We start from the raw sequence: 18641 nt of genomic DNA on the forward strand, positions 1-18641 counted from the left end.
GTAAGCACTTTCATTTTTATATTTTGATAAATATTCTTGTGTTGAAAAAGCACCAAGCGTAAGGACAATTATGAGTATAATTTCAGCTTGAATTTCTAAGCAGAGCCTCAAAAATCTTCCAATATAGTTTGCATTTTACAACAGTTTCCATAAGGGTAGCAGTTAGGGGTGTGTTTTTCAGTGATGCATACTTCTTAGTGGTCTACGAAATGCATGTCCTATGCTATGATTCATTGTGGACCAGACTTTCTCTTGTACAAGACTTCCTTATTCCACCCTGCACACGTTGCCCTGCCCAAGGTCTACAAGAGCCTGTTCATTTTCTTCATCCTCTTCAGTCAGAGCAGCACAGACCCAGCTGGAAAAGGCTTGCCTATATTTTCATTTCTGTTTTTTTTATGGCTGCTTTAAACTATTATTGTAACATTTTTATCTTTCAAAATGCATCTACAAGTTATAAAAAGATGGGTGCATGGATGTACTCTTGATGTTTGGGTGTTTTAGCACCGCCTCAGTCTTTTCTCTTGGTTTGTGTATAACGTTATCTGTGGATAGATGTGAAAGCAACTGCATATTTAAGTGTGATGCTATGGGAGTTTTCTCTTAAGTCTAATGAGGGAGTACTTGGAGGTTGCCCTTGATTGACAGATTACAAGTCTAATGGCATTCAGGAGGCTCTGGGTTCCTGCACCCGCAATCTGTCATTATACGTTGAGTCATCTTTTCCTTCTTGCAGAGAGCAGCTGAGTGTGGTCTGCTGCTGCAGTTTTTCATTCTGTGTTTGGAAACTAATTCTAATGTACTTACAAGGCTGTCCTCCAAAATGATGCCAAGCATTACAGGGTAGAGTACAGAGCTGGGGATCTTTGTTCCTCCTAAGGAAGCTATTACATGGGCAGCTAGCTTCAAGAAATTTTGTTTGTTTGTTTGTTTTTGTGTATAGAGAAAGAAAGTTACTCAATAGACCAAGCCAGAAACTTCTGGTATTATAGCAATTCATCTGACTAAGAGATCTTCCTCCCCGTAGAACAAAACCAGGTGAGTTTTAAATTGTGTTACCTCACGTAGGGATCTGTTGTCGATCAGTGAGATGAGGGCATTGGTTTTGCCGGGACTATTTCTGACATAGCAAGTGATGAGTCCTTTAGCAATGCTCTCTCTTGTTGTGGTCGTAGTAGACTGCCATAGGGGAGAAAGTAAGATATTTTTATGACAATTTCATGAGATTTTTAAACAGAACCCAAGTGTGATCTAGATGAGTGGGATCTTTGAACATTTATTCTTGAAAATATGTGTGAACATATGTGTGTGTGTGATAGTCACTGCAATTGTTTCTACCTTTCTTTCTGTCTAATTCTGTCAAATGATTTTATGATCTAACTTATTAGAGTATAAAGCTAGACAACTCCCTGCACCTCTGAGAGCTATAACCCAGGCCTTCACCCCTCACCCTCTTCTCTTCTTCTCTCTTCTTCTCTCATCTCATGCGTCTCCCTCTCTCCCTCTCTCCCACTTTCCCTCTTTCTCTCTCCTCCTTGCTCCCTCTCCTTGTTAGGAAAATCTATTCTTGAGGCATTTCCCGGTTGCAACCACAGAAGAACTCTGTCTATCTAGAACCATCTGTGGAATGTTACCTTATAGATTTCATTTTCTTGCTTAACTATCCACACTGCTATGGATAGCTTAGTGTTTAGTTTTAGATACTTTCAAGTTAGTGAGTCCCTTTGGATTATTACCAAAGGCTGGGATCCAAAACACCCGATTGAAGATTCTGCGCATGGTCCACTTTCTCAGATATGTAACCTTCACATTTATAGTTTACATGTCTTTGCTAGCGATACTTCTTGATAGGGAAGACACTACCTTTTAATTTAAATCTGAGAACATTGATTCCTATATTCATTAAGCTCAGTTCCATTGGTATATATGATTCAATCAGTAGGACATACGGAGACTACCATTAATTACAGTGTAAAGTAGTCTCTATTTGTTGGCCTCTGTGTTATTTTAGAGATGCCTCCCCCACCACCACTAGTAGTGGTGGAGCTTTAGAATTTGAAACTTAGCACAATACAACATAGTAGTATGGCTGCATATTTTTCTCGGTTTTAAATTAATATTCTGGCTACTATTTAGTAGATCTATTGTGTATATTATAAACAGTTATTAAATGATGGGAATATAGGCATGAATACCTGTGAACTGTTCCCATAGCATTCTAACTCATTAGGCTAATATTTGAAGACAGGAATGGAGATTTATGTTTTTGGCAGATATTGATCTGGGTAGACAATTTTCTTTAAGATCAAAAGCTAGAGGCCATTCTGGTCACCTACCTGCCAGATCACAGGGCCGTACGCCTTCAACTTCACCACTTGGCCGCTTGAGATCAGCTCTACTGTTCCCTCACTTCTGTTCAGAACAACTCTTTCTCCTTCCCCCACCCTCCCCCACCACCATCGCCACCACCACTACCACCCCTTTTTATCCTGGTGGGAAACAATGATAATTTGATAGATGTATTTATATTGGCATTTTTTCAACCATTGTCATTAGATGTCACACACATTTGTGGTGCTTTGATGTTTGCGAGTCTAACCTTCGATCATAAATTTGGTCAGATAACTCATTGGAACAAAGGTGTACAGATACTTGATATGAAAGCTATATGACAATACTTCGTGTTCTGGGGAGAACAGTTTATCCCTCTACTCACAACACTAAAGGGAAAAACGATGGATTCATAACTAGGATGTTAGAGCTTAGCAGTGTTGACAGAGCAGCCTATTATGCCACCACACAGTGGGTAGTTTTCAGACAGTCACTCGTGGACAACAGCATCTCAGCTTTGCCCTTATTCCATGTGTCCCTGCCCCACCTTCGCCTTCCCTGGTTCTCATGTTACTTTCTTTGTCAGGGTCCTTTTTAGTGGGGATCCACTCCCTGCAAGATGTTGTCATTGCCAATCTGCACTTGCACAGTTCTGGGCGGGGGGGGGGGGGTCTCGGAAGGCGGGAGGCTTCCTGTCTCATCCCTCTTCCTCCTTGTAAGAGTTTCAACCCATCTTACAATTCCCATTGGGGGATCCAAACTCAAGGATAACTTGAGGGTGCATACCCCATATGCCAGCCTTTTGCATCATGTTGGTGCTGGCTGCAAGTTGGTAGGAAGTGAAGGCTTGACTGATAGCATCATCTCAAGGGAGACATATAGCTCTATACAAAACAGCCATGCCCCCCATTACCTTCTGGAGTAGGGACTCTACCCCCTCTGCAGGACAAGGACCCTCTCTATTACTGATATTTGCTAAACCATGGCAGTTCAGAATGGGAAACAATGAATTGAAAGCATTCCTTGTTTTTAACTGATATTTGCACATTTTCTTCGTCTTTTCTCATCATTGTCCGTTTCCCCCCTTTGACAGATGATATCCTTTCCTAGCTCCCTCCTTTTATTTGATTTAGATTTTTTTCTGTTTACTGTCCCTGGTCACTTGGCCAACAAGTGCAGAAAAGCAAGAAACAAATGTGCCCACGCCACCTTCCACTTAAAAAAAAAATCTCAAAATAAATTTCTGAATTATGCATCGTAAAAAAAAGAATAAAACTTGGAAGTAAACCGGTGTCTCATTCGGAAGTAGGCAGAGCTGCTTCCGACCAGCACCGTCACACTTGTGTTTCTCTTGCTCTCTGTAAGTTCAACTAATACACAGGAACCAGCAAAGGGCTCTGAACTCACAACTTGTTCCCCTCACTTCTGACCATAGTCTGCCACCTAGCTCAGATATTCAAAAGCAAGCAACACGATTAGGTAAGATTGTAAACCGTGAGAGAGTCAGCCTCATGCACTCACTCATGGGAGTAGAAATCTGTGGTCAGTGACCACTGGGCCTGTCAAATTTGCATCTTTGCTTAAGCCTTCACTGTTTTTATGACTCTAAGTGACTTGTTTGTCAGGGGCCCTTAGGAAGCCTTCTGATGGTGGTAACAGTAGCCAGAACACATGGCTTCATTCTTCACACTGTAAGATGCTTACCCTGTTCATCATGGGTAAGCTGCCATGCAAAACCACACATGTATCAAGTGGCAGAGACAGAATTCTATCTCCGGCGGAGCATTGCCATCTTGTTCACTGCCCTCTTTCCTTCTACCCTGTAATCTAGTCTCCATGTGTGTTGACATTTCATGGTCAACCAACTATCTATGCTTCTGTCTCCTCTGCCTGTCATGGCCTGATTATGATGAGGAAAAAAAGTGAGAATGATTGTCAGAAAAAAAAAAACCCTTAGAGATATTTTTAATCCTACAAGTAAAAAAAGAAAGAAAATTACTCACCTAAATATAGTTCAACTCCCTGAGGATCTTGGACCCTCCATGGGGAAGGTGCCTTGCCAAGTTTCCATCAAGGAAGAGGAAACCGAGATTGTAACCAGATACCTACAACAGTCTTATAAATAGCAGTGTTGTGTAGGCAATCAATATTTAGTTTGTTTGTTTTAAGTAGGCACTGGCAAACCTTTCTTGATGCCCCTTTAACAAAACCATTGCATTAGTTGCTCACTAGGAACCTAGCCACATGGAAAAGGCAGAGACACTCCATTGACAGTTGGTCCAAAGTTTAGAAGATTGCAGAAACAACTTCCCTGACTCTTTTTTGCAGGCCTTTTATATATCTCCTTAGCTTCAGTAAGCATCTGAATTCTATCATGGCGTAGGCAGTGGAACCCTTTCCCCAGATTGCTGGTGGTCCACAGGTTATCACTTTGCGTGAATGGATGGATGTGTTTTTCCTTTATATTTATTCAACCTGAAATTTGCTTACAATTTGAACGTTCTATGAAGTTGGGGTTTTTTGTTTGTGTGTTTGTTTTGTTGTTCTTCGGTGGGTTCTTCTTAATCTTATTATTGGACTTTTCTTCCTGATTCTTATTTATGCATTTTAATGATCTACATTTGTCCATAGGTTTGGCAGCAAGTACATTTATTTTTTATTTTTTTATTTTTTATTTTGGCAAGCTTCATATTTATTCCTACTTGTTGCTGACAGTTCTTTTTTTTATTATTAATTTATTCTTGTTACATCTCAATGGTTATCCCATCACTTATGTCCTCCCATTCTTCCCTCCCTCCCCTTTTCACATTATTCCCCTCCCCTATGACTGTTCCTGAGAGGGATTACCTCCCCCTATATATGCTCATAGGGTATCAAGTCTCTTCTCGGTAACCTGCTGTCCTTCCTCTGAGTGCCACCAGGTCTCCCCCTCCAGGGGCCATGGTCAAATGTGAGGCACCAGAGTATGTGAGAAAGTCATATTCCACTCTCCACTCAAGAGTGGAGATTGTTCTGACCATTGGCTAGATCTGGGAAGGGGTTTAAAGTTTACCACCTGTATTGTCCTTGGCTGGTGCCTTAGTTTGAGCAGGACCCCTAGGCCCAAATCTGCCTATCATAATGTTCTACTTGTAGGTTTCTAGGGCCCTCTGGATCCTTCTACTTTGCCATTCTCCCATGCTTCTCTCATCTAGAGTCCCAATAGGATGTCCTCCCCTCTGTCCCAGTTTCCTGGTAAGTGAAGGCTTTGGTGGGACATGCCCCTTGGGCTAGTATGCAGATATAAGTGAGTATATACCATTTAAGTCTTTCTGCTTCTGGGTTAACGTACTCATTATGATCATTTCTAGCTCAATCCATTTATCCACAAATTTCGGGAATTCCTTGTTTTTAATAGCTGAGTAGTATTCCATAGTGTATATGTACCACAGTTTCTTTATCCATTCTTCTACTGAGGGACACTTAGGCTGTTTCCATGTTCTGGCTATTATGAATAAGGCTGCTATAAACATGGTTGAGCAAATTTTCTTGTTGTGTGCTGGAGAATCTTCTGGGTATATTCCAAGGAGTGGAATAGCTGGGTCTTGAGGAAGCCCTATTCCCATTTTTCTGAGATAGCACCAGATAGATTTCCAAAGTGGCTGTATTAGTTTGCATTCCCACCAGCAATGAAGGAGTGTTCCTCTCTCCCCTCATCCTCGCCAGCATGTGGTGTCCCTTGTGTTTTTGATCTTAGCCATTCTGATGGGTGTAAGATGGAATCTCAGAGTTGTTTTGATTTGCATTTCCCTGATGACTAAGGAGGTTGAGCATTTCTTTAAGTGTTTCTCCGCCATTGATATTCCTCTGTTGAGAATTCTCTGTTTAGTTCCAAGCCCCATTTCTCAATTGGGTTATTTGGTTTGGTGGTGTTTAGCTTCTTGAGTTCTTTATATATTTTGGATATTAGACCTTTCTCAGATGTAGGGTTGGTGAAGATCTTTTCCCAGTCTGTAGGCTGTCGCTTTGTTCTCTTGACAGTGTCTCCAGCCTTACAGAAGCTTCTCAGCCTCATGAGGTCCCATTTTTTAATTGTTGACCTTAAGGCCTGGGCTGTTGGTGTTCTGTTCAGGAAGTTGTCTCCTGTGCCAATATGTTCCAGGCTCTTCCCCACTTTTTCTTCTAAGTGGCTTAGTGTCTCTGGTTTTATGTTGAGGTCTTTAATCCACTTGGATTTGAGTTTTGTGCAAGGTGACAAATATGGGTCCAGTTTCATTTTTTTACACATAGACCTCCAGTTAGACCAGCACCGTTTGTTGAAGATGCTATCCTTTTTCCATTGAATGGATTTGGCTTCTTTGTCAAAAATCAAGTGACCATATGTGTGTGGATTCATATCTGGGTCTTCGATTCAATTCCACTGATCAACCAGCCTGTTGCTGTGCCAGTACCATGCTGTTTTAAGTACTATTGCTTTATAGTACAGTTTGAGATCAGGTATGGAGATTCCTCCGGAGCACCTTTTATTGTACAAGATTGTTTTAGCTATTCTGGGTTTTTTGTTTTTCCATATGAAGTTCAGAATTGAACTTTCAATGTCTTTAAAAAATTGTGTAGTTATTTTGATAGGGATTGCATTGAATCTGTAGATTGCTTTTGGTAGGATGGCCATTTTTACTATGTTAATTCTCCCGATCCATGAGCAAGGAAGATCATGCCATCTTCTCAGGTCATCTTCAATCTCTTTCTTCAGAGTTTTGAAATTTTTTTCATACAAGTCCTTCACTTGCTTAGTTAGGGTAACTCCTAGATATTTTATATTGCTTGTGGCTAATGTGAAGGGTGTGGTTTTCCTAATTTCTTCCTCTGCAAGCTTGTCATTTGTGTATAGGAAGGTTACAGACTTTTTGAGTTAATTTTGTATCCAGCCAATTTGCTGAAGGGGTTTATCAGCTTTAGGAGTTCTCTGGTGGAATTTTGAGTGTCACTTATGTACACTATCATATCATCTGCAAATAGGGATAATTTGACTTCCTCCCCTCCCATTTGGATACCCTTGATCTCCTTTTGTTGTCATATTGCTCTGGCTAGAACTTCGAGTACTGTATTGAAGAGATATGGAGAGAGTGGGCAGCCTTGCCTTGTTCCCGATTGTAGAGGAATTTCCTTGAGTATCTCACCATTTAATTTGATGTTGGCTATTGACTTGCTCTATAAAGCCTTTATTATGTTGAGGAAAGTGCCTTGTATCCCCGATCTCTCTAAAACTTTAAACATGAATGAGTGTTGGATTTTATCAAATGCTTTCTCTGCATCTAAAGAGATGATCATGTGGTTTTTTATCTTCAGTTTGTTTATATGGTGGATTACATGGATGGATTTCCATATATTATACCATCCCTGCATGCCTGGAATGAAGCCTACTTGGTCATGATGAATGATATCTTTGATGTGTTCTTGTATTCGTTTTGCAAGTATTTTATTTAGTATTTTTGCATCGATGTTCATAAGAGAAATTGGTCTGAAATTCTCTTTCTTTGTTGAGTCTTTGTGAGGTTTAGGTATCAATGTGACTATGGCCTCATAGAATGAATTTGGTAATTTTCCATCCATTTCTATCTTTTGGAGTAGCTTGAAGAGTATCGGTATTAGCTCGCCCTTGAAGGTCTGATAGAATTCTGCACTGAAACCATCTGGCCCTGGGCTTTTTTTGGTTGGGAGACTATCAATGACTGCTTCTATTTCTGTAAGGGAAATGGGACTATTTAGCTTGTTTATCTGTTCTTTACCCAACTTTGACAAATGAAATTGATCAAGAAAATTGTCCATTTCCCTTAGATTTTCAAATTTTGTGGCATATATGCCTTCAAAGTAGGATCTTATGATTCTTTGTATTTCTTCAGTGTCTGTTGTTATATCTCCCTTTTTCATTTCTGATTTTGTTGATTTCAATACTGTCTCTCTGCCTTTTAGTTAGTTTGGCTAACGGTCTGTCTATCTTGTTGATTTTCTCAAAGAACCAGCTCTTGGTTTTGTTGATTCTTTGGACTGTTTTCTTAGTTTCTAATTTGTTAATTTCACCCCTGAGTTTGATAATTTCCAGACGTCTACTCCTTTTGGGTGTTTCTGCTTCATTTTTTCCTAGGGTTTCCAGTTGTGTCATTAAGATGCTTATGTGCGATGTTTCCAATTTCTTTTTAAAGGCACTTAGTGGTATGAATTTTCCCCTTAGCACTGCTTTCAATGTATCCCACAAATTTGGGTACCTTGTTCCTTCATTTTCATTGAATTTCAAAAACTCCTTGATTTCTTTCTTTATTTCTTCCCTGACCCAGGTGTCATTTAGCAGAGAGTTGTTTAGTTTCCAAGTACGTGTAGGCTTTTTGTTATTTCTGTTGTTGTTGAACTGCAGCCTAAGTGCATGGTGATCTGATAGGATACAAGGTATTATTTCAATCCTCTTGTATCTATTGAGGCTTGCTTTGTGACCTACGATGTGATCAATTTTGGAGAAGGTTCCATGAGGTGCATAGAAGAAGGTATATTCTTTCTTGTTTTGGTGAAAGGTTCTATAGATATCTGTTAGATCCATTTGACCCATGGCATTGGTTAATGATGTTATTTCTCGGTTTAGTTTCTGTTTCAATGACTTATCCTTCAGTGAGAGTGGGGTGTTGAAGTCCCCCACTATTATTGTGTTGGGATCGATGTGTGGTTTAAGTTTTTTTAGGAGATCTTTTACAAATGTGGGTGCCCTTGTATTGGGAGCATAGATGTTCAGAATTGTGATGTCATCTTGGTTGACTTTACCTTTGATGAGTATGAAGTCTCCATCCTCATCCCTTTTGATTAATTTTGTTTGAAAGTCTATTATGTTCGATACTAAAATGGCAACGCCTGCTTGCTTCTTGTGACCATTTGCTTGGAATATTTTTTTTCCAAAGTTTTATCCTGAGGTAATGCCTATCATTATGGGTGAGATGTATTTCTTGAATGCAGAAGAATGTTGGAATTTGTTTATGCACCCATTCAGTTAGTCTGTGTCTTTTTATTGGAGAATTGAGACCATTGATATTGAGAGATATTAATGACCAGTGACTGTCAAGAGTCTTAATTTTGATGTTATTTCCAGTTGAGCGTTTTTGTAGTTGTGTTTTTGCCATGGGAAAGTTATCTATTTCCTGAGTAGTTTCGGTTGTAGGCTGACCCTTTGGGATGGAGTTTTCCTTCTAGTACCTTCTGTAAAGCTGGATTTGTGGATAGGTACTGTTTGAATTTGTTTTTGTCATGGAACATTTTGTTTTCTCCATCAATGGTTATTGATAGTTTTGCTGGGTAAAGTAGTCTGGCCTGGCATCTGTGGTCTCTTAGGGTTTGCAGGATCTCTGTCCAGGCCCTTCTGGCTTTTATGGTCTTTGCTGGGAAGTCCGGTGTAATTCTGATAGTTTGCTATTAAATGTTATTTGGCCCTTTTCCCTTGCAGCTTTTAATATTTTTTCTTTGTTCTGCATGTTTAGTGTTTTGATTATTATGTGACGGGCATTTTTTCTTTTCTGGTCAATTCTATTTGGTGTTCCGTAGGCCTCTTGTATGTTTATAGGCATCTCTTTCTTTAGATTGGGGAAATTTTCTTCTATGATTTTATTGAGAATATTTTCTGGGCCTTGGAGACTGATATCTTCTCTTTTTTCCATGCCTATTATCCTCAGATTTCTTCTTTTCATGGTGTCCTTAATTTCTTGGATGTTTTGTGTCAGGAGTTTTCCAGATTTCACATTTTCCTTAATGGTTGCTTCAAGATCTGTCATTGTATCGTCTGGACCTGAGATTCGTTCTTCCATCTCTTGGATTCTGTTAGAAAAGCTCACCTCTGTATTGCTCGCCTTCTTCTCCGAGGTCTCACGTTCTCGTTTTTCTTCTGTCTGTGTGCTTATCATTGAATCCATTTTTGTCTTCAGATCTTGAAGTGATATTTTGATTTCTTTTATCTGGTTGTTTGCATTTCCTGAAATTTTTCCAGTTCTACTCTATGTGCCTCTTTTATGTCTCTTACCTGTTTAGCTGTGTCCTCCTGCATTTGATCATGAATTTTATTTGTTTCCTCCATTAATATCCTCATTACTAAGGATTTGAAGTCATTTTCTTGTATTTCCGTTGTATTTGAGTTCTCTGGGTTGTTTTCTTTGGGATAGCTGGAAACTGGAGATGTCATGTTGCTTTGGGGGCTTTTGCGTATGCTTTTACGCTGTCCTTTAGACTTCTTGGTGTCTTTGTTTTTGTTGGGTAGCTTCCAGAGTTGGATGGAGGGAGTCTGATGATAGAGTCACTTGTTTCTCACGATTTCCGTAGGCTGGAAGCTCTGATACTTCACTGGTGTGGATGGCAGGAGGTTAGCCCTGTCGTTTTGGTCTCTCACAGCCAGTGATCCTCAGCTCCCCTGTGCTGTGGGTCCTGCAATTGTTCTGGGTCTCTGAATGAGCGTTGGGTCAGGCCAAGGTATCCACAGCCTTCTGGGTTCCCTGCCAAGTCCAGCCAGGGACACTGGATCCGAACCACGTGCTGAGCTCAGCTAGATTCTCAGGGCCTGAACTGTCTGCCGAGCTCAGCTGGGGTTTCTGGGCACAAAATGCACACAGGGTCCAGCCAGAATTTTGGGGGGCTGGGACTGCACACCAAGCTCAGCTAGGGGCTTTTGGCCCAAAGTGTGTGCTGTGGTCAGTTATTGACTCAGGACCTGAACTGTCCACCAAGCTCAGCCAGGAATTCTCGATTCAAACTGCACACTGTGTCCAACCAGAGTCTTAGTGCTGGGACTGTGCGTAAAGCTCTGCTAGAGTCTCTGGGCCCAATCTGTCTGCCAAGCACCGTTAGGGACTCAGGCCCCAAACTGCACGCCAAGCTCCACCCGAGTCTCCGGGGCAGAATTGTACACCGAGCTCAGCCAGGGACTCTGGACTCACACTGCACGCTGAATTCAGCCCGGGACTCCGAGCCTATACTACGTGGATAGTCCAGCCAGAGTCTTGGAGCCGCCAAACTTGTGCGCACAGCTCAACTAGAGTCTCTGGGCCCAATCTTCCCGGCCAGTCCAGCTAGGGCCTCTGGGCTGAATCTGCATGCTGACCAGAGCCTATGTTAGCGCCCCAGAACTGCCTGCTGAGCTGCGCTAGTGTCTTGGGCAGAACTGCTCGTTGATGTGAGCTAGTGCCTCTGGTGGACCTGAGTGCTCCGCCCAGCCTGCGTCACAGCTTGAGAACTGCTGCTGTGCTGAGCTGGTGCCTAGGGTAGAACTGAGCACTCCGCCCAGGCTGTGTCACAGCAGGGGAGCTGTGGCTTAGTTGAGCTAGTGCCTAGGGCAGAATTGCTTGCTGTACTGAGACAGCGTCTCCAGGGCACTACTCACTGAGCTGAACCCGGGACTCTGGGGCTGAACTGTCCGCCGAGTCCAGTTTGGGTCACAAGGCACCATGCGACCCAAATCCCATCCAGAGTCCCCTCTCCCGCAGCAACTCCCACAGGCCACCACACTAATCACCTCCACCAGAAGGCTCAGAGCTGCAAACCTGAGCCACTGTCACTGCTGACGCTGGTGCCGCCTCTGTTGCTGCTGCCTCTGCTACTGCCGCTCCGATCCGAGAAAATCCGCACTTCTCCCATGTGCAGGGGCACGCAGATCCTCTGCACCCTGGTCCCTCCGAACCGTGGAGCACTCCCGTTGCCATGGTGTGGGAACCTTGATGTTCCTGGCTCAGAAATCTGTGCAATTCCCTGAATTGTTCACTGGAGCCTCCAAACACGGTCCACACTGCTCGCCGCCGTCTTGGATCCCTCCAAGTACCTTTTTAAAAAGCAATCTTGAAAATAAAAAACAAGCAATTTCCATTCTTATGCAGAACACATTCTATAGTACCACCCTTAGAACACCCATTGCACTGAATGTATGGATTATTTATGTGCTGAGGTATAGTGTTTTCACAGTGTAACTCCTGCTCATGCTTTCCTTTAAAATGTCACTTCTCATCTATATGCCACAGAGATGACAATCATGTAATAACTTCTGAAATATATAGTCTAATTTCCTCAGAGAAGGCACTTACACGAAAGAGAAAACAAAAGGGGGAGTTCCACATGGTGATGGAATTGTCCACATTTTCTGCCATGTGGCCATAGGGTATGTGTGTGAGAGAGAGCATGCATGTATATTCAATTTGAAGAGCTTTCTCCATAGATAGACCACTCTCAGGTAAGTGAAACATATGGGAAGATGATGAGCAATGACTAAAGTATGTTCACTGTTTGCAGTAGGTCATCTTTTGAGAGAGATATAAACATTCACTTAACACTAAAAGCAGGTTGACTGTGTGTGATAGTGCACACATGAAATGTCATAGTGTGGAGATGGGGGCAAGAAGATTAGGAATTCAAGGCCAGCCTGGACTACACAAGACCTTAGCTCAAAAACAGAATAAAAATAACAGCCCAGAATTGACCTGTAACCCAGGGTAGAGAGTTTTTGAATAAGGGGAAAATACAAAGCTGTTCTCCATAGAGGAACCAAGATAGACTTATTGGAAGAGCTAATTGTCAATAACCTTAAACAAAATTTCAATAATCAAATAAGTGGCAGAAGGTACAGGGCTCCAGAGCATTTATGTACATGTACACACATACATACAGATATGTATGTTATTACTCATTGCTTTCCAGCTAGCATCAGTTCATTAATTTCTAGCATATATCAACTTAGGTATTCTGATTTAAGTAGAGCTGTCTTGTTCCTTGTAACACTGTTCAAGTGTTTGTAACAACCACAGGTTTTAAGGAATAAACAAGAAGTGCCTAATTTTCATTAATTCATTTAGGTTATTTAGGTTTTGTTTTTCTAATCTGTGTTCAAGTTAACATGATTAAAAGTGAAGATGCTCCAACTTTATAGAGAGTTATGGATGACTATTCAGGTAGAAAACTGTCTCTGCCATCTTTTCATTTGGAAAGCTACTAACTTGCACTTGTGGCATACTCAGATAATAAAATTTACTCCTTCTCAAGTCTCTGAGGGAGTTGAAGACCAGGTAGCTTAGTTTTACAATGAAGCTTAATTGTTTAGGAGTCAAGATGCTTTTAGGTCTAGATAGGTGTTCTAAGTTCATAATGACAATATGTGATGGACATTGATTTACATTCACAAATTTAGATGCACTAAGATAGGAAAGACATTCTTTTTCAAGGCTTTCCAATACAAATACCCAAAACACTAAGAATGTAACATTTATATAACTCCTGATTGTATCACAGTTCTTCCTGTCATAGTTAATCTATTGTATATATGTGTAATAATGTAAATGTATATGTAGAAAAATAAAATAATTTTAAAAATGATGGATTGGTTGCATCCATCTTATATACTTGATATTATTTGGGTGTTTATTTATTGGTGAAGCATGGAGACAGACAAAAAGTTGAAACGAGGTGTTCACTGAAGTATTAAGTGAAGTTGATGCATGTGGTCTCAGGTTAGATAGACCAAAGTGAACCTCGTGGTCATGATCACCCACCCCGCTAACCGCAGAGCGGAATTGGATCACACTCATCTATGGAGATGGAGAGTGGGAAGGATGGTTTTCTCTAGAACCCTGTCTACTATAAGTCTCTATTGGTGCCTATTGCTTGTATCAAACAATATTTTACTTACACAGATGGCTTTGATTTTAATAGATTTCTCTAGATGTTCAAGAGTAGTCAGTGCTTTTTAAATAAAGCATACTTAGATGGACACAACTTTATAGCACTAGATTCCATTGTATATCAAAGCACACTGAAGAATAGCTGTGTAACATCACACATAGGCACACACTGTCCCCATTTCCATGAGGCTGCTGCAAGAAGAGAGATAGGCGTAATACCTCAACTTCTTGTGCTACTTGTTCCTTTGCTCGTTGTGTTAACTATAATTCATAGGGCTTAGAATGCCAACCATCATGGGAAGCAACTAGCCCAATGCCTCCTTTATGTTTTTTAGGTCATCACCTAGCACACTGACATGAGCTCTATCTGCAGCATAGTCTTCTTGAGTATAGAATGTGTTTGGTAGAGTTTTTTAAAAAATCACAGAAATATTCTCTCTGGCTTTACAATATTATCTGATAACTCTCTCTAAGGGCAGCCTTCCAATAACGAAAATGACCTGAACAGGAATTTCACTTTGACAGAGATAGGGAATGTGTTTATCAGTTACAAGTGCCCTGGATTTGTCCAAGGCAGAACTCGATGACAGATACTCACAGTCATGAGGAGAGCAGATCTTTGACAGATGGTAGTCATCTCCCTTCTCCGTTCCTCTGCAGTGTCCTTCCTCCTTGATGCCATTTGGGCCTCTCCTGTCTTTAATCTCTTTCTTATTTAGACTTTGGCAAATCTTTCCAACACAGAGGCGTGCAATGTCAATCAAATGCTACGTGGATTATGTGAGGAGGAAGCAAGCCTTATCTAATTCTTAGACATTCCTATTCCACACCTCACAAGAACTTACAAAACATTCCTCTCCTGGTGTGGTTGAAATACTATCATCTTATTATTGCTAGTGCCCTTGCACAGTGGCTTTGCTGAGGAGCCATTTTGATGACAAGTCAATTCCTTTTAAGGATTGCTTCATCAGACATTGAAAACAGCCCTACCAGAAAGGTTCCTGGTCATGAATGTTAATGAGAAGACAAGTATCTACTCTGTGACAAAGGCTCACTAATACTTTCAGAAACTACAGTGGGTAAACTACAGGAGAAATTTTATTTAAGGTAAATTGATCTGCCACTGAATGGAGAAAAACTTATTTTCTTGTTTTAATGAAAAAATTCAAGAAAAATATTTAACAGGTCATAAATTAGACCTTGCTTGAAATGCTTTTGTCCTCTAGTCTGAGGACACACGAGCTCTGTATAGACTCTAACAACACTGTGTGGTACCAGATGCTTCTTCAGTGAACTCAGCTATGCATTGCATGATGGAGTAGAAGGCACTGGTTCTGCAGTTGGCATTTGGTATCAAGAATTACTCAATCTTCCCTAGAGATGGAACATGGGGACAGAAACCATTCTTCATTTATGGGACAGCATAAGATTGTCCATTTCCAAATAAATGAAATATCAAAACCATAAATCCCCCCAAGCCTTTGTGTAAATTCAAAAGAAAATGACTCAGGTGATTATTTATTTATTTTAATTAATATGTCATTACAAGATTGCTAAGGAAGGTCCACAGATAGGAAAAGGATGGTAGGAAAGACAGTACTCACTGAAGTTGGGAGACTCATGGACTATTATGACAACACACTAATTTTTTAAAGTTCTGAATCCATGTAGATATTTGTCTGTGTGCTGCGATTTTAACATGGTCTTGTGCATGCTAGGCAAGTGCTGCAACTCTGAGCTTTGTCACTAGTCCTATACAAAATAGTATTCTGTGTGTTCTGTATAGCATTTCGGATATATACAGGATTGAAGAGTTACCAGTTATGGATTTGTAGAGTGGCAATTTTCTGCTGGTAATACTACTGTCATTCTCTGTGTGTGTGTGTGTGTGTGTGTGTGTGTGTGTGTGTGTGTGTGCGTGTGCACACGCGCGCATGCAACCATGGTCCATTACAAAAAGCACACTGTTTTCTAGTCAGAAAGGCACATGTAACTTAGTAAATGCCACTGGCCTGCTTCCATAGAAGCATCTATGATTGTTTTCCTTCAAGTAGTGTCTGTGATGATCAGTACAAATATGAGCCTGCTAGAGCAACACTCCATCTCCAGATCTTCAATAGTTTTGATTCAAAGTGCTTACGTTTTTATAGAAAGTATGTAGACAGCAGATAAAAGGAAAGTTTTTGTTATAGCTTAGGTATGGGGCAGCCCATACACTGCATGGGAAAAGCCTTGATCAGCTAGATGTAACTAGAATGCCATAGTGGATCCCTTAGGAGGTTGGGCATAGTAGGGTTTGCTCAGGTCATTGAATATGTGCCTTCAGGATGAGCTGCGGGGCTCTACTCTTTGCATTGTTCTGTATTGTACTTTTCCCCCATGGTTTGAATGGCTGATTTGTTTTCCTCCAGACCCCAAATAGGATGGGCTGCCTTGCCTCAGAGCCAAGACAGCAAGCTAGGAGATTGTGACCTAGAACCTCTGAAACTGACACACTATCCATCTTCTTTTCTGTATAAACTGGTTATCTCCAGTCTTTTAGGTATAGTGATGGAAATCTAATTAATACTGTGCTTAATGCAACTGCCAAGATTCAGAACGCAACATAGTATTTCATAAAAATAAATTAGAAGTAATATCTCCCTATCATTTTCTTTATTAATAACACTTCTCTATCATTTGCTAGCATATTTTCATTGGATGACACTATCAGTGGCAAATATGGTTAGGCATTTCATTAGTTCAAAGAAAGCAAGTGTTTCCACAAGTATTAACTTTTCTATGATTATAAAATTATGTTTTACAGGAAAAGGATCCCAAAGTCAATGTTGAGGCAGCATTGCTTACCAGCTTAGAATAACATACTTAGTTCATAAAGATTAGATTTTACAAACACACATTTGCTGTTTCAGAATGTGCTGTTTTTATTTTTTAAAAGATTTATTGAATGAGCAGATACTAATCTTGAGAATCTTGATAATGTCCATGCATAACTTCCACGTTGTTTAATCTCTACCTACTGCTCTAATTGAATACCAACAACTTGAAAATGGAAAGGAAACTTTGATGTAAGAGAAAAAACAGAGGCTGTGAACTCTATCTTTGAAGAAATAGTTACCTATCTATCATTTATTCATCTATTATTTATCTATTTTCTTTTATCTACCTACCTATTATCTATAATCTATCTTTCTCTTTATCTATCACCTATAGAAAGAGGTCTATCTATAACATATTTTACCTATCATCTATTTAGCTATCTTTCATCTCTATCATCTGTCTGTCTGTCTGTCTTTCTGTCTATCTATCTATCTACCTATCTATCTATCTATCTACCTACCTGTCTCTCGTCGACTATCATCTATTCCTCCTCTAAAAGGAATCCTCCAGTGAGGATTACAGAAACCTTCCATGTCAGACTCTTCTTAATATTTAGTTATTTGACCTTTTATAACTTTTCTCTTATTTAGTATTCTTTTAAAAATAAGATCCACTGAATAGTCCCTGCTTAAGTCTACTCTGATTAAATATATAAATTCTGCCTGCTGCTTTGATTTTCTCTTCCCATACTTGACTTAATATAGAGCATAATTAATATTGCTGTAGTGTTGTTTCACTGTGGTACTAACCTGTGCAGACCCAAGGGCACACACTGTCTAGATGGATTGCTTAAGGTCCTATAATAAATATGACAGAAGAAAATAGGAAGCCTTGAATTCCAGTTATCTATTAACTCTTAGGGTCCATAAACCTGGAAGTCCTATTTGATTTCAGCAGTGCTTGTTCCAGATAATTTAATGGAACTAATTTTTAATTTCCAAGACAAAGGCCGACTTCACCTAGGGTGAAGCTAGTGGAAGCTCTTTCATTAAAAAGCAGGATGACGCTGAGGAGACTCCTTGGTCAGAGAACTGCTTTAGTGTGAGCATAAATGAATGGAGTGAGAGAAGCACAACACACATGAAAATGCCAGGTATGTTGTGTGCCAGGTATGTTGCCATTCTAGCATAATGGAAACAGAGGGAGGTGGATCCCAAGGGGTCACTGGGTAGCTAGCCTAAAATAATTCATGAGCTGCGGGGCCAAGAGTCTCTGCCCCTCCCCTCCCCCCAAAGTAGGCAATGTGTGAGGAGTCACACAGGAGACTGAACTTTATCCTCCAAATTTACATGTACAACTCCGTAACATTTAGCCAGGCACACATGCATGGGCTCTCTCACACACATGGACACACACATACACACACACAAGCACTCTTGCACACATAGGTACACACACACACACAGGAATGGTTAGAAAGCACATTTTCTCTTAGACAATCATTAATACAACAATTCTGCTAGAGGCTATGATTGTTTGACCTGTGCGGGACACAGAAATCTCTATTCTGCAGAATTATGTTCCAGCTATGACATAGGTCCTCTCTAGGAAAGTGTGGGGCTGGTTGCAAGTTCTAGACCTGAGCTCTAGAACTTGGTAAAACTCCATTTCTACAAGGTCAGACAGATACAGGCCTCCATTGTATGAGGGGTTGGGGAATAACAGGTTTTACACACTCAGCATGTTTCGCATCTTTCCTACTAATTATCAAAGTGAATTATATCCAATAATAACAGCTCATTTGATATTTAGAAGATCTGCTCTATG

The 18641-nt window shown here is 40.5% G+C and overlaps 1 protein-coding gene across 2 annotated transcripts in view; it reads left to right on the forward strand.

Annotated features, from left to right (window-relative positions):
• Gpc6 (glypican 6) overlaps window positions 1–18641 on the forward strand; it is a 1044456-nt gene that overhangs the window by 277995 nt on the left and 747820 nt on the right. The window lies entirely within an intron of this gene.

Source organism: Acomys russatus, chromosome 18 (assembly GCF_903995435.1).
Source record: "Acomys russatus chromosome 18, mAcoRus1.1, whole genome shotgun sequence".
NCBI lineage: Eukaryota > Metazoa > Chordata > Mammalia > Rodentia > Muridae > Acomys > Acomys russatus.